General features: G+C 44.1%; 2 long non-coding RNA genes across 3 annotated transcripts; one reads left to right on the top strand and one right to left on the bottom strand.

Moving 5' to 3' along the window:
- Positions 1 to 5,254: 5,254 nt before the first annotated feature.
- On the bottom strand, positions 5,255 to 14,205 carry LOC144112752 (uncharacterized). The gene is made up of 2 exons (XR_013310441.1): positions 13,894 to 14,205; positions 5,255 to 5,435 (listed from the first exon to the last, which is right to left on the bottom strand). It is a non-coding gene; the product is annotated as an uncharacterized LOC144112752 (long non-coding RNA).
- A 76-nt stretch (positions 14,206 to 14,281) lies between these two features.
- On the top strand, positions 14,282 to 17,693 carry LOC144112751 (uncharacterized). Of its 2 annotated transcripts, XR_013310440.1 has the most exons (4): positions 14,282 to 14,369; positions 14,487 to 14,656; positions 16,062 to 16,207; positions 17,606 to 17,693. It is a non-coding gene; the product is annotated as an uncharacterized LOC144112751 (long non-coding RNA). The 2 variants fall into 2 exon arrangements; XR_013310439.1 differs by lacking the exon at positions 17,606 to 17,693 and having other exon boundaries at positions 16,062 to 16,657.
- Positions 17,694 to 21,436: the final 3,743 nt, after the last annotated feature.

Here is a 21,436-nt window from a genome sequence, read left to right as displayed (position 1 = left end):
GGTCTGCTGAGGGCAGGTTCAGGTGTGAAAATAGAAGAGAACTATGAATTCATAGCATCAGAACGATCATCGTTTGGTACAGGGAAGCTGTCATGATTAAATAAGGAAATGTTGTGGCTTTTACTTCGTGAGGAGTAAGTATATTCCAAAACTTTAGGGGGTTGGTACGGAGGACGCAGAGTAGGTCCTGCTGATGAAACTTTTCCTTTGAGCGTCTTAAAAGTTTTGTGTACTGCCTCACGCAAGTATTTTTCCCATTTGGGCTTACAATGTGATGTCCTGGCTGCAAGAAAAAAGCGTTCTTTTCTTTCGGGATAGCTTTCTCAAAGCGTTCGCATACCAGGCTTTTCCTGTATTGCTATCAATATAAGCGAGAGGGACGTACTTGTGAATCAGAGATAAAAGTTTGTGCTTGTATAACAAGCAGTTTTTGTTCACAGATTTTAGTGGCAGGTTCGCGAAAAGAATGAGAAAATATTTCTGTTAGTTGATACCAGAAATGTCTGCCCATTTGTAGTCGCGCATGTATTTCGGACAGACGGTTGTCGGACAGGGTTGGGGAAGGATAAGTCGAATAACAGCATTTTGTGATCGCTCACACCACTGACACATTGCACTGACTGTACCAAATCTGGAGTGGTGGACAAGACTAGATCCAATGTGTTATTATTGCGAGTTAGCGTGCTGACTTTTCAGGAAAAGTTAAATGTAAAAGCGGGGCAAAAAATTCTTTGGACCGGCAGGGGGATGCAGATAAGCTGATCAATTCAATATCAGGAAAGCTAAATTCGCCACAAAGTATATAATTGTCGTGAGGAAAGCGAAAATTAAATTCAAGAAAGACCTAGTGCAGATCGCTGGTGAAAGAGGCATCAAAATTCGGTGGGCGGTAAGAGGCAATCAGTATATTTGTGCTTCCAGGAGGCGAAATATTTACACAGAGGACTTCACTGCGGTAGCCAATATCAACAAGTGAAGGAAGGTGAACCCGATTTTACCAGCACGAGAAACCCACCGCCCCTACGACCAGCCCCATCGAGCCTATGAATGGCGAAAGATGACATGTCTTCAAGCAGTTCGTCATTACTGCTGTCCGGAGTCAGCCATGTTTCGGTGAATACCGCAATATCACTCTGATTGTTTTTTTAAAAAAGCTTCCACAGTTTCCTTCTTTGGGATGAAACCGCGAACGTCAGCGAGCACTACAGGCATTGTTCAATAGATACGCGGACGCACTGATGGGAGCTTGGACTTGTGTATACAACGCCAGGACCGGGCGCCGGTTCGTTCGCGGTGACTGCTATGCTTTTAATTCTTGCACGGACTCGGAGACACCGTCATAAATGTACACCTTGTTGCCAATACCGAGCTTGTCAAAATGCATCTTGAAGTTGGGACACCTCTGCTGGTTGGCAGCTTTCAACGAGCGCTAAAAACGCGACGAACGCTTCGCGTCATCTGCCACTTCGCTTCGATGCGCGGCCGTGTCGGACGCGGTGGCCCTCCAGAGAGCGCAACCATGCGCTCGAGTTACAAGAGAAGAAAGTTGCTAGTGACGCGTCAACAGGACCAGATGGTATTCCGATTATATTAATAAAAAAGCTTGGACCAAAACCCAAGCAAACATTAATAGAGGTAGTGAACAAAATGGTAGTGGATGGCAAAGCCCCCAATGAACGGCGATCAAGTAGAATGAACATGATATACAAGGGAAAAGGGCACAAAGCGGACGTATGCAAATACCGTCCTTCAGAAACGCACTGCGATGAGTCTCGGTTAGCCTGAGCAGCTGTCTGTGGAAGGAATTTAGCAATGAAAGGGGAGCATGCCTCTAGCGTGCGAAGATGCGGTACGCGCGCGAGCTTCTTCGCTGCTATCGCGCTGGCCTCATTAATCCCATAGAATCATCGCTGTATTTGAATCTAGAAATTGTGTATTTTAAGGTGCAGGCGACAAGAATAAAGCGGATGGCAGAAACAAAATTGTTGGAGCGAACCCACGCAAGCGCATTTCGTACAGCGCTGTTTGTGCCGTCTGCCCCGGCATGGTTTCGTTTTTGTGCTATCGTTCGCGCAAGCGTCGATGTAACTCTGCCAACACACGCACAAAAAATCAAGTGGTTTGTAAGTCTGTTGGCGTTGGCCTGGGTGCTTCCAGAAGTCGCCGAACGCAGCTGCGAACAAGTGCCTATATAGAGTACGTGTATAGTCTCGCTTTTTTCTGGTCGGCGTCGCCATTACGCGCGCATTGAACGAATTCCGGGAGGGTGTAAACTACCATCGTGAGATGACTATCGCGACGTACGACCAGGGAATTATGCAACAATTGCAGTATGCAACAGATATAGGCGATCGAGTTTCAGTTGTAGGGGCTTCTGTGGCAGCTGGACTATCTGGCTCATATGAAAAAAAAAAAACGTACCGGGAAAAACGGAGCAACCGCGAACGTAACAGCGGGTTCTACGGAATGCTTGTTCTGCAAAGGGAAAATTAATCCTGCCTCTTTTCATTGCGAGGGCTAGAAGCGCCAGATGCGGAATTCCATCTCATATCGATATCACTGTTTCGCTGTGCCGCATGCAAGCACTATGATCAGTGCATTTGGTGACAAAACCTTTTATGCGCGATCCTTCCTCGAACACACGCTCACACAGTGAATTCTCGTTGCTTCGTACTCGCTTTTATAGCTCAAACTTTCGGTCAGTCTATTAGAACTGCATTAAGAGCGCGAAGAGTGAGCGCGTGTGTACGGCGGTGGTTTTGTAGCCGTGCTCCCTTTGAGCAGTCTTATATATAAATTTGTCGTTATAATAAACTTTTGAGATTCGCGACAAGTATATTGAAGATGAAGACAATATATCCAACGGTTATTACGTTTAGGGACAAATTGTGCGCGCGCAAAGGGTGGGAAATATATACACTATTGTGCGTTTTTATCGCTGACACTTTCAAAAATTTCCCCGCCTCAACCGCTGGCTCGTTTGCGGTGAAACTGCACACAGATCTTGCGTATTATGGTAACTTTTGTATCGTAGCAAGTTTGACAATGGTACTTACTTAGTTGAGCCGTGCATGATGCGAAAACGTAATCGTCTACGTAGAGATCGGCAACCAAAACCCGCAAACGACGCTTTTTCGCTGAATGGCCGCAGTGGCGCCATCTGTTTTGGGCACTGGAAGCCGTCACGACTAGGCCGCCGAGGCGAGCATTGCAAACAATATTCTTTAAAAGGTAAAGCCTCGTTAAATCATTTGTTCTGATATTTTTCCGCTTAATTAGTCGAAAATGTTGTAAGCGCTTCAGTAGAAGCAGACGAAACGACAGGAACGGCATATTCAAACGGCCCGCGCTCCTTGCAACGCTTTCCTCGACGGCCTTGTCGTGACGTTTTGCGCTACCGCGAACAGATGGCGCCACTGCCACCCTTCAGCGAAAAAGCGTCGTTTGCGGGTTTTGGTTGCCGATCTCTACGTAGACGCTTACGTTTTCGCATCATGTGCGCCTGAACTAAGTAAGTACCATTGTCAAACTTGCTACGATACAAAAGTTACCATAATACGCAAGCTCTGTGTGCAGTTTCACCGCAAACGAGCCAGCGGTTGAGGCGGGGAAATTTTTAAAAGTGTCAGCGATAAAAACGCACAATACTGTATATGGCCACGTACCAATGCTCAGGTATTGGTTTGGTTTATGGGGGTTTAACGTCCCAAAGCGACTCAGGCTACGAGAGACGCCGTAGTGAAGGGCTCCGGGAATTTCGACCTGGGGTTATTTAATGTGCGCTGACATCGCACAGTCCACGGGCCTCTAGAATTTCGCCTCCATCGAAATTCGACCTCCGCGGCCGGGATGGCACCCGCGTCTTTCGGGCCAGCAGCCGAGCGCCATAACCACTCAGACACCGCGGCGGCTCTGGTCAGGCATTCGACGTCTCGATACTTCAAACTATTAGGTGACCGAAAATTTGTTCAAACTATGCTGATTAGAAACAAAGGGTAAAGGCGCAGCTTTGTCGCACTGAAATACGCGATTTTGACGGAAGCGAAGTGCCAGTTTGTAAATACCGCAGGTTGGAATTAAGAGATTTCCCTGTCTGTGTACAGTACACACCTTACATACCCCTCTGGCAATAATGGCCCTCAGCAGCTGTGATAAGTTAGAAGAAAAAAATTAATCTGACATTAACATGTGATGCAACTTCACTCAACCACATAGCTCAAGCCACTGTTCTGCTTGAGGAAAGATAGGACACAACAGTAAGAGAAGACCATAAATCTATAATAAGAGAAGACTATAATATAAAAAAGACTATAAAAGCTTGATATTACCCAGTTTGTGCACCCGAAGCACAAATCATGAAAATCAGGTCAAGTCCAGTTCCTGCTCAAAAAGTGCCTTGAAGAGGATGTAATTTTCCAGTCCAACAGTCTGAAGCTACCGTATAGAAACTGGCAGACGTCTTGAACCTGAAGGCAATAAATTAACTGGCCGTGTGATGGTTTCCATGTCATGTTGCATGGCATGAATTACTGCGGAAGACATCGTTTTCTTTATGCTCTTTTACAGTGCAGTTTCGGGTAATGCCAATTTCACAAACTGCCAGCAAGAGCCCAGCACTACAGAATCCGCCTCGTTTGCAGCGAGTTGCAATCCCAGTAGCACTGCTAGGGCTGTTATCTTTGTAAAATACCTACGATGAACATTCAATTCAAAGGGCCTAGATTATAATGTTCAGCAAGAGCTTCTCTAGCACTGTCATCGCTCAAGTGCTGAATGAGGTGGTGGTATGGGTACAAGCATCCCACTCAGTGATGATGCAATTAGAAAAGTCACTACCCTCCTGTAATAAAGTTGAAACTGGCCCCTCCTATGCAATAAAAGTAGGCACATGCAGTGCCCACAATCATCCTGTTCATTCCCTGATTTACATTTTCAGTGGGCTTCAGCAGCCGTTTAAGTTGTCTCAAAGCAGTATGTTAGTGAAATTTCTTTGTTTTCATTAGCTTTGTGGAGCATTTTCTGCTGCAATGGCATAAACAGGAAGGCACTATGCGGTTCTGCAGGAACACTTCAGACTGTGATGCGACACACGGCAAGCACTTACCTCAAATATGAGTAGGTTACTCAGAGGAAACAATGTGGTGGTTGGGTATAATCTTAAAAAAATAAAATTACTTTGTAACACGGTTTTTCCATACGGCCAACGAAGTTGTTACTCATTTATTCATACACTTCATTAATTACTAACAAGGCGTGTCAGTAGGAATACTTTATTTGGCAAGGAAGTCCTGGCCGACGTGGGCCTAATGCGACTGCCTGTACGCCAAGGTGCAGACTTGTGGGCACATTCTTGAGCCAGTAGCCTGGAACGGGGAATAGGAGCCTTGGACCAGAGAATGCCGCGCCATGCAAGGTCGGCTGCTGCAGTCCCTCCACTAGTATCAGTCATACACAGGGTTGGATGCCATGAAAAGAGAAAAAGTATGCAAGCTCAGAACAATAAAATGCAACTAATAAACCACTAAGAGAAACCCACAAACAAATACACAAGTAATGGAATGCATATGAAGGAAAAAAGATAAAGACATCTCCCAACAGGCTACAGCAGCAGCCCACGCACTCCTGTAGTGGCTTTGCGTATGGACACTAGAAAGATCCTAAAAAAAAAAGGATAAAAGGAACATTGTTCAAGATGTGCCAGAGAAACCACACACAAAAAGAAGTGTGTACAATGCAGAGACCAAGAATGAATAAAAATAGTCAAGACAAACAATGAAAGAGTTTCTGAAAGGCTTCTGAAGCTGGCACACAGGAGGTCACAAGCTCCATATGTTAAACCCAAAACCTTAAAGGGGCGAAGACATCAAATTTTTGGTTGGAGTGTTCTTAGTTTCAAACATTGCATACTCCCACCCAGCATGTGATACGTGCTCTGCAATTCAAATATGCACATTAAATATTATCGCATTATTTATACTGAGCGATTTCGGTTTCTGAGTGTCGGGGTGCATTATGACGTCACTCCCAAGGAAGAGCAGCAACCCTGGTCATGTGGGCTCCAAAAGTAGTGACACAGGAACCGCTGCATCATCTGGTCTCGTACACATGCTGTGCATATCAGGGCCTTTCGAAATGCCGGCCAGTACTGCGATATGCTTTATTTTCGACTAGTTGAAATTATAAAACAGATATTTGAAATTACAACGCAAACATGTTTCCACAAAATGCAGTGATGAAAAGACACATGTCATTCCTCTTCATAATTTATCGCATCCTAAAGCTTATTGAGCATCTCAATGAATGAGGAAAAATCATGTAGAATGGTACAATTAGTCTGAGCCATAACTGTGTTCAGGAAAAAACATGACAGCTTGACTTTGTAAGTCGCTGAACAACAATCTTTCGACTGTTCATTTCTCGGCCTTTTGGCAAAGATCATAGCACTGAAGCGCGGCCTCGTGGTAGAGCATCCGCCTCACATTCGGGAGGTGCTGTGTTTGATTCCCAGTGCCGCCGGGTACCCACCGGTTTTATTTTATTTTTTTATTTTTATTTATTGATACTGTCAGCCGTAGGCCGTTACAGGGTGAAAACAGATACATATGTAAGTTATGTCACACAGCCACAAGTATGAACAGTGCACAATTCAAAATAGTCAAATTGAAAACGACAGTCATCGCAACACAGCTGTCCTGCACTGCAGATACAGACCTAAAGCACAAACGCTAGCGGGTAAATATTTTAGCTTACAACCATAAAATAGCAGTAGGGAAACAAAACGTATGAAAAGAAAAACAAAATTACAAGGATGTCTATTCAGGTAAGTGACGGTACAAGCAATTTTCAAATTGGGGGAGATTGTCTATTTGCAGAAAGGTCTGAGGCAGGGAATTCCACTCTGTTATTGTTCTGGGGAAAAAGGAGTATTTAAAACAGTTAATACGGGCCATCATGGGTGTAATCTGGTAACTGTGGGAGCTTCTCACAGGGCGACACGAACGCTGTTGCAAATAGCAGCTTGTGTTTAAGTTGAAGTGATTATTGCGCAAAAGATAAAGAAATTTTAGCCTGGCGATCTTCCTTCGTTTCGACAGTGAAGGAAGTTGTAATTCTTGCAGCATGTCAGTCACGGAATCAGTATATCTATATTTTGACAGAATGAACCTGGCGGCCCTTCTTTGAACTTTTTCAATCTTATACGTTTGATTTGACTGATACGGATCCCATATGACGCTTGCATATTCCAGTGTCGGACGTACCAGCGCGAGATAGGCAGTTAGTTTTGCTTTTGTGGATGCAAGTTTCAGTTTTCTTCTAAGGTACCACAACTTAGTTTCAGCTTTTGAACATATGTTGTCAATATGTAAATTCCAACTTAGATTAGATGATATAGTGACACCTAAATACTTAAAGGAGTTGACACATGTTATATTCCGCCCATCTATTTCATAACCAAATGAAAAAATATTTTTGGTTTTGTTTGTCAGTGTAATATATGATGTTTTCGTATAATTAATTTTCATTCTAGAAGCTGCGCACCATTGATTAATGGAGTTCAACACCAAATTTAATGTGAGCTGGTCTTCTGGCTTTGATATGATTGAGTATATTAAACAGTCATCCGCAAATAGCCGGACTGTTATTTGAGGAGGAAGTGAGACTGCGATGTTGTTAACATAGCATAAAAATAATATGGGCCCCAGCACAGACCCCTGAGGGACACCTGAGGGTACACCCAGGACGTCAGATTTCGCACCGTCTACCTCCACATACTGGGTTCTATTAGTAAGGTAAGCTTTAATCCAGTACACAATATCTGTGTTTATGCCTAAGTCAATGAGCCTGTTAAGAAGTTCATCATGGGGTACACGGTCGAATGCTTTAGACATGTCTAGGCAAACTGCATCCACTTGGTCTCTGTTGTTTAAGGCTTTTGAAAAATCATGCAGTGTTTCAACAAGTTGGGTAACAGTAGAGAGCTTCCGCCTGAAACCATGTTGATTGGGATTTAGTTTGTTCGTGTCCTCAAGATATTTGGATAAGCAGTTTGCCACGACGTGCTCAAGCATCTTGCAACAGGAGCAGGTGATAGAAATAGGTCTGTAATTGTCGGGAACATGCTTGCTCTAAGATTTGTGTACTGGAACTATCCTAGCCTGCAGCCAGTCATTTGGCAAGGAATGTTGCTTCAGTGATGCATTGAATATGATAATTAAATATTTTGCGATCCATTCCGCGTATCTTCTTAGGAACTCATTAGGAATAGAATCAGGACCGGAAGACTTTTTGTATCTAAATTAAGGAGGAGGGAAAATATTCCTTCATGGGACAATGTAATAGCGGGTGTGTCAGACGGTTTGGAGCATAATCCGCTTATTGAATTCTGGGGCATAGAGTTAGAAGGGCTAAATACAGAATGAAAATAGGCATTACATCTGTTAGCGATTTCTGATTTATCAGTAACAACACAACCATCCACTGTAAGAAACTCCATTTTTTCCCTCGAGGGTGAAAGGTGACGCCAAAAACGCTGTGGGGAGGTTTTCATAAATTGGGTGAGCTTTTCGGAAAAATACCTATCTTTTGCTGTCAATAACTTCTCTTTAAGTATCGAAGATAGGTGCGAAATTTCATTTTGATTCCTTACTCTGTTGCGTTTTCTCCGCTTTATCCTTCGCTTTAGCTGGATTATCTCACGATTTATCCAAGGGTTACGTTTCTTTATCGTTTTTTGACGTTGCGGAACAAACTTTTGCAGGCAGTACCTGATTATATTTTTAAACCTCTCCCACAAAGTGTTGACGTCATCCTCCCCGTGGTAAGAATCCAAGGTCATTTCCAAGTAGTCTATGATGCTGACATCATCAGCATTCGAAAAATCGTTAACAGAAATAGTTAGCCTTTTCGTTTTTTCCGGTGGTCTAAGCCGTTTGAAAGAAACTAAAACAAGGTTATGGTCAGAAAGCCCTTCCTTAACGGACACATCATATTCAGTTATTTTGCTGTTTACAAAAACCAAGTCCAGTATTGATTCCGTACTTGCTCCAATCCTTGTTGTGCGTTTGACAATTTGCGTGAGATCATTATTAAAAGCAATGTCTAATATGACCTCACAGTGTTTAGCATCAGTTGTGCCTGCATCAAGTGACTCCCAAGATATACTAGGCAAATTGAAATCACCGGCAATGATCACACTTGCGTTTCTAGGTACATTATTTGAAACGTATTCTTGTAACGATTCAAGAAATGTAATAGGGGCACTGGGGGGTCGATATACTGCGGCAATAACACAAGAAGAAACACCAACTTTTATCCGGCACCAGATGCTCTCCGTGTTAGGGCAATCCTTCATAAGAACAAATTCGATTCCTTCTTTAAAAATAAGCGCCACACCACCACCGCGCGTGTCACGATCCTTACGTATCATTCGATACGTAGGTGGTACTATCTCACTATCAGTTATTTCAGGACGCAACCATGTTTCTGTTACTGCAATGACATCTGGCTGGTAAAGCATGATAATGTGTTCTAGCTCAGTAGTTTTATTCAGGAGACTGCGTGCATTCAAATTTATCAATGTAAAATTTCTTTCTTTTGTCCCAAACTGACATTCGTTTTTATTAACAGTAGCAAGCGTGCGTTCTACCCTCACGCGGCAGTGGTTGTCGTCATCCCAGACAAATTCCTCTTTATCAATAAAAAGCCTGTCATGCTCGAGCCGAATCTTTGCGCCATTGTCCTTCTCATGCTGTGCACTTGCCCACAGTTTCTTACGCTTATGTAAAGTCGCCTGGGAATAATCATGTGATAAAGAAGTATTGCTGCCCTTTAGTTTCTTGCAGTTCCTAAATAAATTCATTTTTTCATTGTAGTCGAAGAAACGAACGATCACTGGGCGCACCTTGTCCACACCCCTCTTTCCGAGCCTGTATATCCGTTCTACCGTGTTAACTCTGACACCAAGGCGTTCGTGGAACACATCGTCCAATACTTTCTTCTTAAGTTCGACGCTAGTTTCACTATCAGTTTCCGATATTCCGAATACGAGAAGATTATTTCGTCGGCCTCGGTCTTCCATCTCGACTATTTTCTGTTGCTGTGAACGGATAGTTACTCCCAGGTCATGCACCAATGCTTCTAGTTTTTCTTCTTTTTTGCGCATATTCAATAAATTGCTCTCAATTTCTAGCATCTTCTCATTCACTTTATCAAATTGCTGGGAAAGCAAACTCTGGTTTTCTTTAACTTGCCTCATATCCTCAATGAGCGCTTTCTGTCCTTTCAAGAGCTCACTGAACATTTTTTCGACAGTATCAGGCCCAGGATTTTGCTCAACATCACCAGCAAGTATCAACAACAATGAGATACATTCCAGTACAAGATCAACACACACTGTGGGGCACGGCAGAACAATAATGAACCTATCATCACTTCTAAAACATTTTTGTTGTTTACTAACCTGTATGAACAGGACAAAAGGTTCAGCTGGCTTCATTCTGAAGGCCTCGCCGTGCCCACACGAATGCTCGATGAAGACTGAGCTTAAATAGCCAGTGCGGTCCGTTATCATCGACGAAGTTGTAGTCCCAGGGAGCGCATGCGCCAGTCCGTTCCATGCGGTAGCTTTCCACGCAGGCAGCCGCAAAAGATGACCATCGTAGCTGTCGGCAACATAGCACGTACTTGAGGCGTCATGAGATTTCGCCGCCATGGTGCTCAGCTCATCTAGGGTGAGATGCTTGGGAGAAGGGTCTTCGACCAAACCGTTGCCTTGACGGATCAGAGATAAGTTCCGGCGTCAAACAACCCTAAATCCATCTGGTGCGGTAGAAGTCCCATCTTTTTTTTTTAAACCAGTCATGCACACCTGCCGATGCGTGTGAGCCAGCCACAACGGTAGCAAGAAAATACCGCTGCACTTTGCTCGAAGGAGGTTTGTGAGCGGAGAGAGCTATGGCACATCTGTCTTGAGGCTAGAGAAGTGAACGTTAAGTTTTGTAACTGGCACAAGGCGAGAGATTTGGACTGCGGGTTTTAACCACGTGGTGACATTTTTGTGTCCGCATTTGACGGGAATTTTGAGGCGCAGGCTATCCTTCCTACACAGTGCACCCCTGCAGAGCTGAGCACTAGGCCGGGAGCCGCCTGTTCCCATTGGATTAATTGGCTGGTGGACCGGAGGCCGCGGGAATCGTACCCACGACCTCCCATAGTCGAGGCGAGCACTCAAGCACGAGCCCACGGCTGCGGTGGAGATGCTCTTGTCACAGTTCAGACACTGAAAAGGCGTATGACGTGATGTGGCATTGTTGAGAAACATTAATGACACAAAAAATCGATGAACAGCAGCTTAAAGGGACACTGAGCAGAAATTGAAGTTGGCTTGTATCGATAAAATACCAGCTCCTGATCACAAGAACGCCACTCTTACTGAAAACAAAGCTCTTGTAAGGTAGAAAATAGCAAGAACCAAAATACAGGTATCGCCGCCACAGGTCGATCTCGCAAGTACAAGCGTGCTGACGTCATAGGACAAGAGACGCCACCTTGGAGGAATTGTCCTGCCTAGATGGAGGTGGCGAATCTTTGAGGCTATCGAAGGAAGGTTGCACGGTTCAATATTAAAGTAAGTTTTGTTTTAAAACCAACAGTGCACTTTTATCACACAAGGAAGACAGACAAAAGGCAACCTGAATGTTGGAAGCAAAGAAAACTGATGCTTGGCGGCGCCACAGGCAGCCAGGAGAGTTTCGATTTGATATGGGGCTTTGCGTCTATGCGCTTTGCGTGCCCCGAGGCTTTGTTTTTGACGTGCCTCGATTTACAAGCGCCGAACAGCAGAGGAACTCCAAGTGCTAGTTAACCTTTGAAGGAGCTTGTTAAGGCTGGTCAGGTGATCGCCACAGCCGATGAAAAACTATGATGGCACGATGGTCGGTGATCGTAGAAGGCCGTTCACAGTATAAAGAGCACTTGTGCTCTTCGCACGCTCGCTCGGCGAAACATTCCCGGCTGTGCCAGGCAACTTCAAACTACTTAACGGAAATCGTTTATTAGGGACGGGAGATAAGGTACAAGGCAGTTAAGAAAAATTGCTGACGGCCTAGTGCTGTTAGATTTTGCTATCAGATTTTGCTAACAAAAAAAAATTGATAGAGCTCTTCTCAGTGTCCCTTTAAGCTACAACAAGAGTGAGAGCATTAACAAGACGACCTCTTCCACTCTCCCTTGTGACACCTCCAGCTGTGGAATGCTGCCCCAGATGCAGCATTCTTGATGGGACATGGCCCACTTAACTCTTGTGCATGGGTTTCACCACACTGGAATCCCTGGCCGTAACGGACCCAGAGATGCTGACACATTTCAACTAGGAATCCGTGCAGGAATTTCAGCAGCTGTTTCCCTTCTCACTAGATGAAAAGTGCCCGGGCGATCCGGAGTCCTAGATTTGGAAGTCTGTTAAAATTATGCTCACAAGTTCTTGCTTTCTTTTAATGGTTCATAAGAGTGGTGGCCATATGTGCTGACATTACATGTGCTTTCACAAAAGAAACAAACAACTCTACTTTGAAAAAATTCTGGAAAATTTCTAAACGGAACACACTGCATGCTTTCAGGGGCTCCATACACTGCTGATTGTACTGCAAAAGAATACTTCAGGCTTTCAAGAAGGAACCCTTGAACAAGAGGGCTGAAAGGTTGGTTTGCTCATCACTGAGAAGCACTGCCTTTTACTGCCTTTCCAATGAAGGCACACTCTGGCATCCCTTTCGATAGCAGCAATGCCACAGGACAAGCATCAAGCGATTTCCACAAAAAGAAACAGCTTTTTACGACCTCGTCATCACAGCTCGAACCGCAGAGAAACTAGCCTCTATTTGTTTCTGCAACAGCCTACAAGATTGACGGGGCCTGAGAGCAAGATTTACAGATCGATTTTGATGCCACACTGGAGTGGCGTGGCACCTCGCATCAGTATACTGAAAGTGCATGAATTCTGCACATTACTATGACTACGGCTTATTCCACAGAAAATACTTTTGAATGTAGCTGTGTCTATTCATATGCACCAGACCAAATTTAATGAGCAGTGTGGCAACCTGTACAGAGCGAACCAGTATACACAATGCTCACTTAATTGAAGACAAGAAAAAGACAGCTAGAACAGACAGGCTGCCATGCCTAATACTCATTAGAAGCAAAAATATGTCATGCCAATAAGAACGGACCGTGTGCTGGACACTCGCAGTATCGTTAAAACTCGCAGCAGACCTCTGCGTTAATTTCAGCCTGTCCTTTTCCGAGACTTGACCACTTTCTTGATGGTATCCCTCACAACTCGCCGATTTTTCCAGGTAAACGAAATTCCTCTTGACAATTGTAGGTTGCTAGACACCCTTTAAAACCGTCACAGCCCTTCAAAGAAATACAGTAGAACCTTGCTGTTCTGTTCTTGGTTCGTGTAATCTGCAGTATCACAAAACGAAAAATTATGCGTGTTGTGCTATTTTTATTGACAATACAAATTCTGGATAACTTTTCGAAGCGATTCCCTGGTATACATGTCCATAATTTTGCCAAATTGTGACCATATGATGCATTCAGAGACCAAGAGAAAATACCAGCCAAGCTAGTCATCATTTTTGGATGCTTTGCCCACACGCACCTGAGCACTGCGGAAGACGCCGCTGCTGCCCTGCACAAAGGCAAGGACACAAAGCATCTTAAGAGCAGCTGCGGCTCTTCCACAATGCTCAAGTGTAAGGGGACAAAGTATCTGAGAACGGTAAGAAATAGTTGACGGACTGGACATGCCATGAAACTTCACCCCCATGGAAAACAAAAATATGGAAACAACTTGCAAACGCTAGATAGCAAGAACAAATTACTCACGTGCAACACGATCGCACACTCCTCCCGCCGACCGGCCGTAGTGCTACTAAAGCAATGCTCAACTCGGCTCAAACATGAACAGGAAAAAAAAAAAAAAAGCCGATGTGAAGTTTTTTGGTCAAACCAGATTCGACGTCATGGGTTGAAATAATGCTTGCGTTATTTCGACCTGGTTGTAAGCGAGGCAGGATTGGCTGTGAGCGCCCGTACGTCATGTTCGGCGATGTGTCGCGTTTGTCAAGAAAACTTAGCGAATGTTGCAGATTGTTGTTACAAGTGATGTTTTCTACGAGAAAAAAATAATTTCGAAGCACAGACATTGAAGTACAGCACTTGTTGTCATGACAACGGTGGGACGCCAGCACAGGCGCCTGCTTGCAAATGGTGCCTCTCTGCCAAGGGTCAATGCGCGCCGCTCGGTTGACTTGCACCTTGTGCACGGTCTTTTTACTTCGCTAGCTCGGCAGACACAAACGGTAAGTGCAGTTCCATTCATAAGGTCTGTGGCGCGCTCCTTTTCTTTCGCGAGGAGGGAACGGTGCATTGGAAAGGTGCTCAGTGAGAGTTGCACGACTCAGGATGCCGTTTCGCAGGTTGCTCGTTCACCACGAGAGGCCACAAGAGAATAGGTTCGAGAGCCCAATTATCCCAGCCCGCAGGAAGCACGGTCGCTCAGCTCGCCGAGAGTAGTTCTCATCTAAGAACAAAAGGCCTGATCCAAGTATTATGTAAAGCACGCGCAATACAGCAGCATAGCACTAAGGTGGGTTAATTTCTGTATATTTTGTTCCATGCCTATGTATGCATAGTAAGCTGATTCTTGGATGCACGCTGGCTTCGGCAGTGTGGTCACTAGGGTGCACGGCCAAGATTTAAAGTTGTCTCTTTGAGGCATAACCCTCTTGATTGCGCTATGCGAAATGCATCGAAATGTAGCGAAATGTAGTAGCAGGTCTGAGCATAGCTAGAAAAAGGTGGGGGGGGGGGTGGATATGGCAGACATGTATGACAATAAACCTGTATGTATATTGTGTGGCATCTGTCGCCGTCCATTCTGTGATGTGCGACGTTATAGGAAGTTTACGCTTAGTCAGGCATGTTATTGTCTTTTCGTCAACTTCCTTGACAACTATTTTGTTTTGAAAATAAAAACTCAACTTCGGCTTCGCGTGTGCCTTCTTCACGCGACACCACTGCTCTATGGTGAAGCCACCCTACCAAGTTATAAAGCCATCATGTTGCAGCGTCAAGAAAATGGTTCTGAAATTTTGAAAGAGGTCAGAAGTGCCCGTTTTTGTAGCGTCCGCATGTGGGATATGGGTGCGCCGGACCGGGGACCACCACTGTCCACACCGGTTCGTAAACATAGGCCCTGAAGTTTAATTTCATAACAAAAATGAGTATGGCTGCAAAAACAAAAATCTGCGTGGATTTGGAAGGATTGCATGCACACCTTTGCAGAAGAACTGAGGATTGGGCGAGTTGGTGGTTATCCATCGCATTAAAAACCAGCGTTAAAACACACACAAGAGGACGAGACGAGAGACACGGAAGGCGCTGAACTTACAACTGAATTTTATTCGACAGTAAGAAGTCAATTTATACAATACACACACACATGTAAGATTGTCCCGTCAAACGCAGATGTACTGTAATCACCCAAATGCGATAAACCCCCCCCCCCCTAAAAAAAAAATTAAACAAATTTCCAAGGCAGATGCGCTATCATCAACCCTGCTACCCACAATGAAGACACCAAAAAAAAACATTAAACAAATTTCTAAGGCAGGTGCGCTATCATCAATCCCGCTACCCACAATGAAGGCACTTCATTGTGGGTAGCGGGGTATATATGTAGCCTTCAGCATCTGTCATAATGTGTTTCGGTATATATATGACAAAGCGTGCCTGGAGTCCTGTTCATTCTGTCAGGAATTGTTAGGATGCTCAAATACCCGAGATGCAGTGCGTGCAGTGAAATAGTCTCTGCTTTAATGCCTGTAATGACTTGACCCGAGTTTATTTGGTTCTGTATGAGTCCGACAATTTCTTGCATTTATTCTTTGCTGTGAACTTCTTTGTTCAGAGTCTAACCATGCGGAATACCCTTCAAACCGGTCTTGGTTGCTTCGGTTGTGTCTTTGCATTGTTGTTTTATCATTTCTCAGGGCAAAGTTCTCAACAGGCTTCTTGAGTGACGCACTGCGCTCCACTGCTCCACACCCAAGGCATCTTACATTCTTAATGACTTCATCATTAAATGCTGTAATGCTTCTGTGTCGCCAATGAACAGAATGGTTGCTAGCCATAGCAGGTGAGTTGTGATCATTTAGAGCAAGTTCTTTTCTCCTAGACTGCTCATTAACTAGGTCAGGTGCACTGTGGTCATTTTCTTCAGTAAAGGAAAGACTCCTCATATCTCCTGCTTTTCCAGTGCAGTAGCTTTTTTATGACTTTTGATAGAGCTTCATTGCTATGTATTGAAGCTTCATACTGATCCCAGGAGCTATAGTCATGAGCATAGTTCCATCAAACCTGCTGATTTCTGGTCTAAAAAGTTTGCCTATTGGCCTCGCTTCTCTCTGATGCATCCTGAGAGCTTCAATAGCGAACTGATGCACGTGGATTTTAGTTGGTAGCATGTTGCAGTTCCGCATTCCTTCGCATCACATTAATCTATAACAGATGGAGGCGCAGCTTCCAGCTGCTTTTGGAGCTTGGCTCCTAGCTCCCAGTCATCAGGCGCTCTTTGTTTTCATATTCCGCATTGGGTGGGGATGCCTCTATCAAAAGAATGGTCAGATTAACATGCAGCTCAACTACGGATTTGGATAGGGAGGATGGCGGGTTGCCAAGATTTCAATTACTGTTGCAATGCCAGCTGAGTGCCGTGCACGACAAAGCTTTTCAAGTTGAAGAGAAAAGTGCACAGGTAATGCTGGTACGAAATACCGTCAGTGCTCGGTGTTTCTGTCGCTCCAGTGCAGAAACTGGTTGTCTTCTTCTTCAAGGACGTCGGGTCCTGGCTGCAGGCAGTGTAAAGTTCTACACTTTCAGTGTTCTCGGTAGCAGCTTCTGTAGTGGTCTTCAGCTCTCCATTCATGCCTGCAGAGTTCTGGGTTTTTGGTACCATCCTTCTGGGAAGTGACCATAGTTCAAGACCCACAAGGGACACCAAGGCAGAGCTATTGACTGGAACCTTAAATGGCTACTGAAGAGAGATGATAGGGTACGTTAGAAGTGCTAGCTGCAACGAGAGCTTCACCTCTTCTGTGATGTTCAGTTCATCGGTACCAATTTCCAACTAAGCTCTCTGCAGTGAGTGCCTTTGCAACTGGGGCCATGTGTCGTACTATTTTCTGCCTTGTCGGCGCTGTGCCCACCTCTCTTCCTCTCTCGGTGCTTCTCTGTTCTCTCCAACAATTGTTTCTTTTGTCAATTAAATTAGTCTGCACAGATCCTTCGATTTGTCAGCAAAGTTTTCACCTCTTGGCTTGACCAAGCTTACCTGCCAGCTGGTACATCTGGTCATATTTGGCATAACCATGGATCCAGATTGTTCAGGGCTATGAACCAACCCCATTACAAGTCTTGGGGGAATGTATGGTGTGTGGATAAAAATGTCCACTATTTGTTTGAGCTAGCATGATGGGTGCATTTCGAGCATATTTGATTATTGTGGTTGGCTCAGAATTGTGCCTTTACTGTGCAGGACGTGGATGAAAAATTTGCTCGGGATTCTCTCCAAATTCGGCTAGCTGGCACTGAACCAGAGCTGGTGCAAGCAGTGCTTGCACTTGGCAAGGTGAGTGCACTGTGTCAGCTGTTACATGCATTGCATTTATATTTATTTATTTATTTATTTATACACAGTACCTACAGCGCCCTCATTGGGGCATTATTGTAGGGGGGAAACATCATAAATAAGAACAAACATCTAGTACATAATAAATTAGGCAAATGATGCGGTCTACACAGAAAATACAATAAACCCATGCACACGGAAGCAAAAACAAAGAAACAAACAAAATAAAAACCATAGTAGAAAGGCCAACATACCCTAAACACACACATACACACACAAAAAAAAGATACATTTTAAAATACAGCACTGCTTAAAACATAATACACTCGGACAAGAATTATTGCACTTATATTGACAGGTGGCTTTGCAAATCGGTCAGAAACGATGTAGGAGGAGCGGTAGCGACCCGCGAAGGGAGACAGTTCCAATCATGCACTGTTCGTGGGAAAAAACTATATTTGAATACGTTTATACGGCAATTGTACTCGCGCACCTTAAGTGGGTGGTCAGTGCGGGCGGAAATGTAGCTGGGTTCACTAATGTATTTCTCTTTTGGAATTCCAGTTTTATTATTAAGCACATTATAAAAGAAAGAGAGTCTCAAATATTTGCGCCTGTTTTCAAGTAATGGCCATCCCAACTTCTCGCGCAAACCAGAAGAACTTTTTTGGAAATTGTAATCGGCGGACACAAACCTAGCAGCCCGTTTCTGGACGCGCTCCAGCTCCTCAATATTCAGTTTTGTATGCGGGTCCCAAACCGCGGAAGCATACTCAAGTATCGGACGTACAGTAGACATGTATAATGTCTCCTTCAGCGTAAGGGGAGCGTCCTTAAAGTTACGTCTGAGAAAGTTTAATGTGCGACTGGCTTTAGCAGATATGTAATTTACGTGTGTATTCCATGATAGGTCAGTAGAAAAAAAGACTCCCAAGTACTTATAAGTTGAAACTGCGGATAATTCAGTGCTACCAAGGAAATAGTCTATTTGGAGGAATTGTTTCTTTTTTGTAAACCGGACCAGATTACATTTGGAGATGTTTAGCGCCATATTCCAGTTGTTGCACCAAGAGAATACAGAGTTGAGGTCATGCTGTAGTGAAATTGCATCTGCTTCAGAAGAAATATTGCGGTAGATACAACAGTCATCAGCATAAAGTCTGATTATACTTGAAATGTTACTAGTGAGGTCATTTATAAAAATGAGAAATAGAAGAGGGCCCAAAACCGACCCCTGCGGAACACCTGAAGTTACACCCACACTTTCCGAGCTGACACCGTCGATAACCACGCACTGTCTCCTTTCCGCAAGATACGCCTCAATTCAGGATAAGAGTGAGGTAGGAATATTTATTTTGAAAGCTTCTGTAACAATAGGTTGTGAGCAACTAAATCGAACGCTTTTCGAAAATCTAAAAATATACAATCTACCTGACCGGCGGAGTTTAAGGAAACAGAAATGTCATGTGTGAATTCCACGAGCTGCGTTTCACATGAGAAGCCGGACCTAAATCTATGTTGTGTCGAACAGAAAAAACTATTGTTTTGTAGATGGCTAATTAACTGAGTATAAATGACATGTTCCAGTGTTTTGCACGACACGCTCGTCAGCGATATGGGCCTATAGTTACATGTTTTAGTTTTATCACCACTCTTATGAATCGGAACGACATTGGCACTTCTCCAGTCAAGGGGCAAAGAAGAATTCTCTAACGATTTCTGAAATAATGCAACGAGATACGGGGCAACTGAAGCTGCACAATTTTTCAAAACGTAATTGGAAATGTTGTCAGGCCCTGGTGCTGATGTAACTTTAATTTTCTGTAATAAAAGCATGATCCCCCGTTCAGAAATTTCAACGTCATTCATTCTAGTCAGGGTGCTGGAAAATTGAAAGTCAGTATGTGTATTAATGGGATCGGAAAACACCGATTGGAAATAAAGATTGAAACTTCTCGCTTTACCTTTTGAATCCCTTCCAAAATCAGTTGCGTCTAGTATATCAGGCGCAGAGACCCTGCTGTTTCTCTTATTTTTAACATATTTCCAGACTGCCTTTGGGTTTGTATTTAGTTGTTGGCCTAGTGTGCTGAAGTATGCCCTTTTCGCTTTACGGATTTCTTTCGATAAGCTCTTAGTTTGCTTTTTCATCTCGGAGTACAAAGTTAGTGCGGGCGTATCACAATATCTGCGAAAGAGCCGTTTCCGCCGGTTGATCATTGCCCGCAGCTGTCTATTCATCCAATGCATATCGTCACGACGCTTGGCTGAAATCAAGCGGGATGGGATGAAAGTCTGCGTCAGTGACAAAATTTTAGTTTTAAACAAGTTCCAGAAGGAATCAATATTCAGGGATGGCTGATGTGAAAGAAACTCAGGAAAAAATGCGTCGAGTTCCTGTGATAGCGAAGCATAATCCCCTTTTTCATAAAAAGACACTTTGCGTGGTTGGGTGTGGTGGGTCTTCACAGCATTACAGGATACTTTTGCTAAAACTACATCATGGTCGCTTATGCCTGGCAGCGTTATGACAGACGAGACTAGGCTAGGGTCATTGCAGAAAAACAAGTCTAGCACATTAGCACTGGTAAGGCCGAGTCTGGTAGGGGTTTGAACAAACTGAAATAATGAGTGAGCACCAATTACTTCACGGAAAGCGGTATACAAGAGGGATGCAGTGCGAATTATTGGTTTAAAACGACCATTCTACGCTGGGCATATTAAAATCACCGGCAAGGATAATATGTGTTGCGTCTAAGGCTAATAATGTGTTGCTAAGTTCAAAAAAAGGCTGTGCGCAGGTTGAACCAGGCGTCCTATAAAAAGAGCCAATTGCCAAAGAAGTACCATCGCCCAGCCGTACCCTGCACCAGACAGCTTCAGAGGAATCGTTGTCTAAGTTAACAGACACGCTTCTCAAACTGCTATGAACGAGGATGAACACACCACCACCGCGTACATTGCGATCCTTCCTATACGTGGTATAGGATGGAGGAAATATTTCACCATCACTTATGTTGCTGTCCAGCCATGACTCGGTTCCAATTACCACATGTGCGCTCGTCATTTGTAAGAATGAGAGGAATTGGTCAGTTTTGTTTTTTAGACTGCGGCAATTAACAACAATACAGACAAGTTCATTTTTAATAGCAGTTTGTGGGCTAGCTAAAAGCCTCGGTGATGGCTATTGGTTTACACAAGTGATATCGTCTGTTTCAATGTTGTACATATAGGCTTTGTTGTCCAGGTTTAGCTTATTAAACCGCAGTTTCAACTTTCCGCCGCGTGCCTTAGCAAACTGCATGAGCTTTTTTCTTTGTTGCCGTACTTTGGCCGAATAGTCCTCGCTTATCGCCCAGTCAGTATCTTTTAGTTTGGCAGCATTTGAAAGAACACGATTCTTTTCTTTAAAGGACAAAAATTTAACGATCAGGGGTCTGTGCTTGTCGGGCGCATATCTTCCTAGTCTGTGCGCTCTTTCAATGGCAGCGGCGTCAACGGAAAGTTTTAACTTTTCAGCGCAAAAAGAGATAATTTTAGTCTCAGACTGTTCCCACGATTCGGTTTCTTTGTCATGGATGCCGTAGAATATTAAGTTGTTTCTTCGTGATTGGTTCTCCAGGTCATCATGCGATGACTCGAGGGCCGTGCACGCGACAGCAAGTTTCTGTGAACTTTGAGATTAAATAGTTGTCTCTGATTTCACTTTGAATTGTTGTCACTGTTTGCCTACTCACC

This window comes from Amblyomma americanum, chromosome 1 (genome assembly GCF_052857255.1).
Source record: "Amblyomma americanum isolate KBUSLIRL-KWMA chromosome 1, ASM5285725v1, whole genome shotgun sequence".
Taxonomy (NCBI): Eukaryota; Metazoa; Arthropoda; class Arachnida; order Ixodida; family Ixodidae; genus Amblyomma; species Amblyomma americanum.
This window is presented reverse-complemented; position numbering and strand designations above follow the sequence as displayed.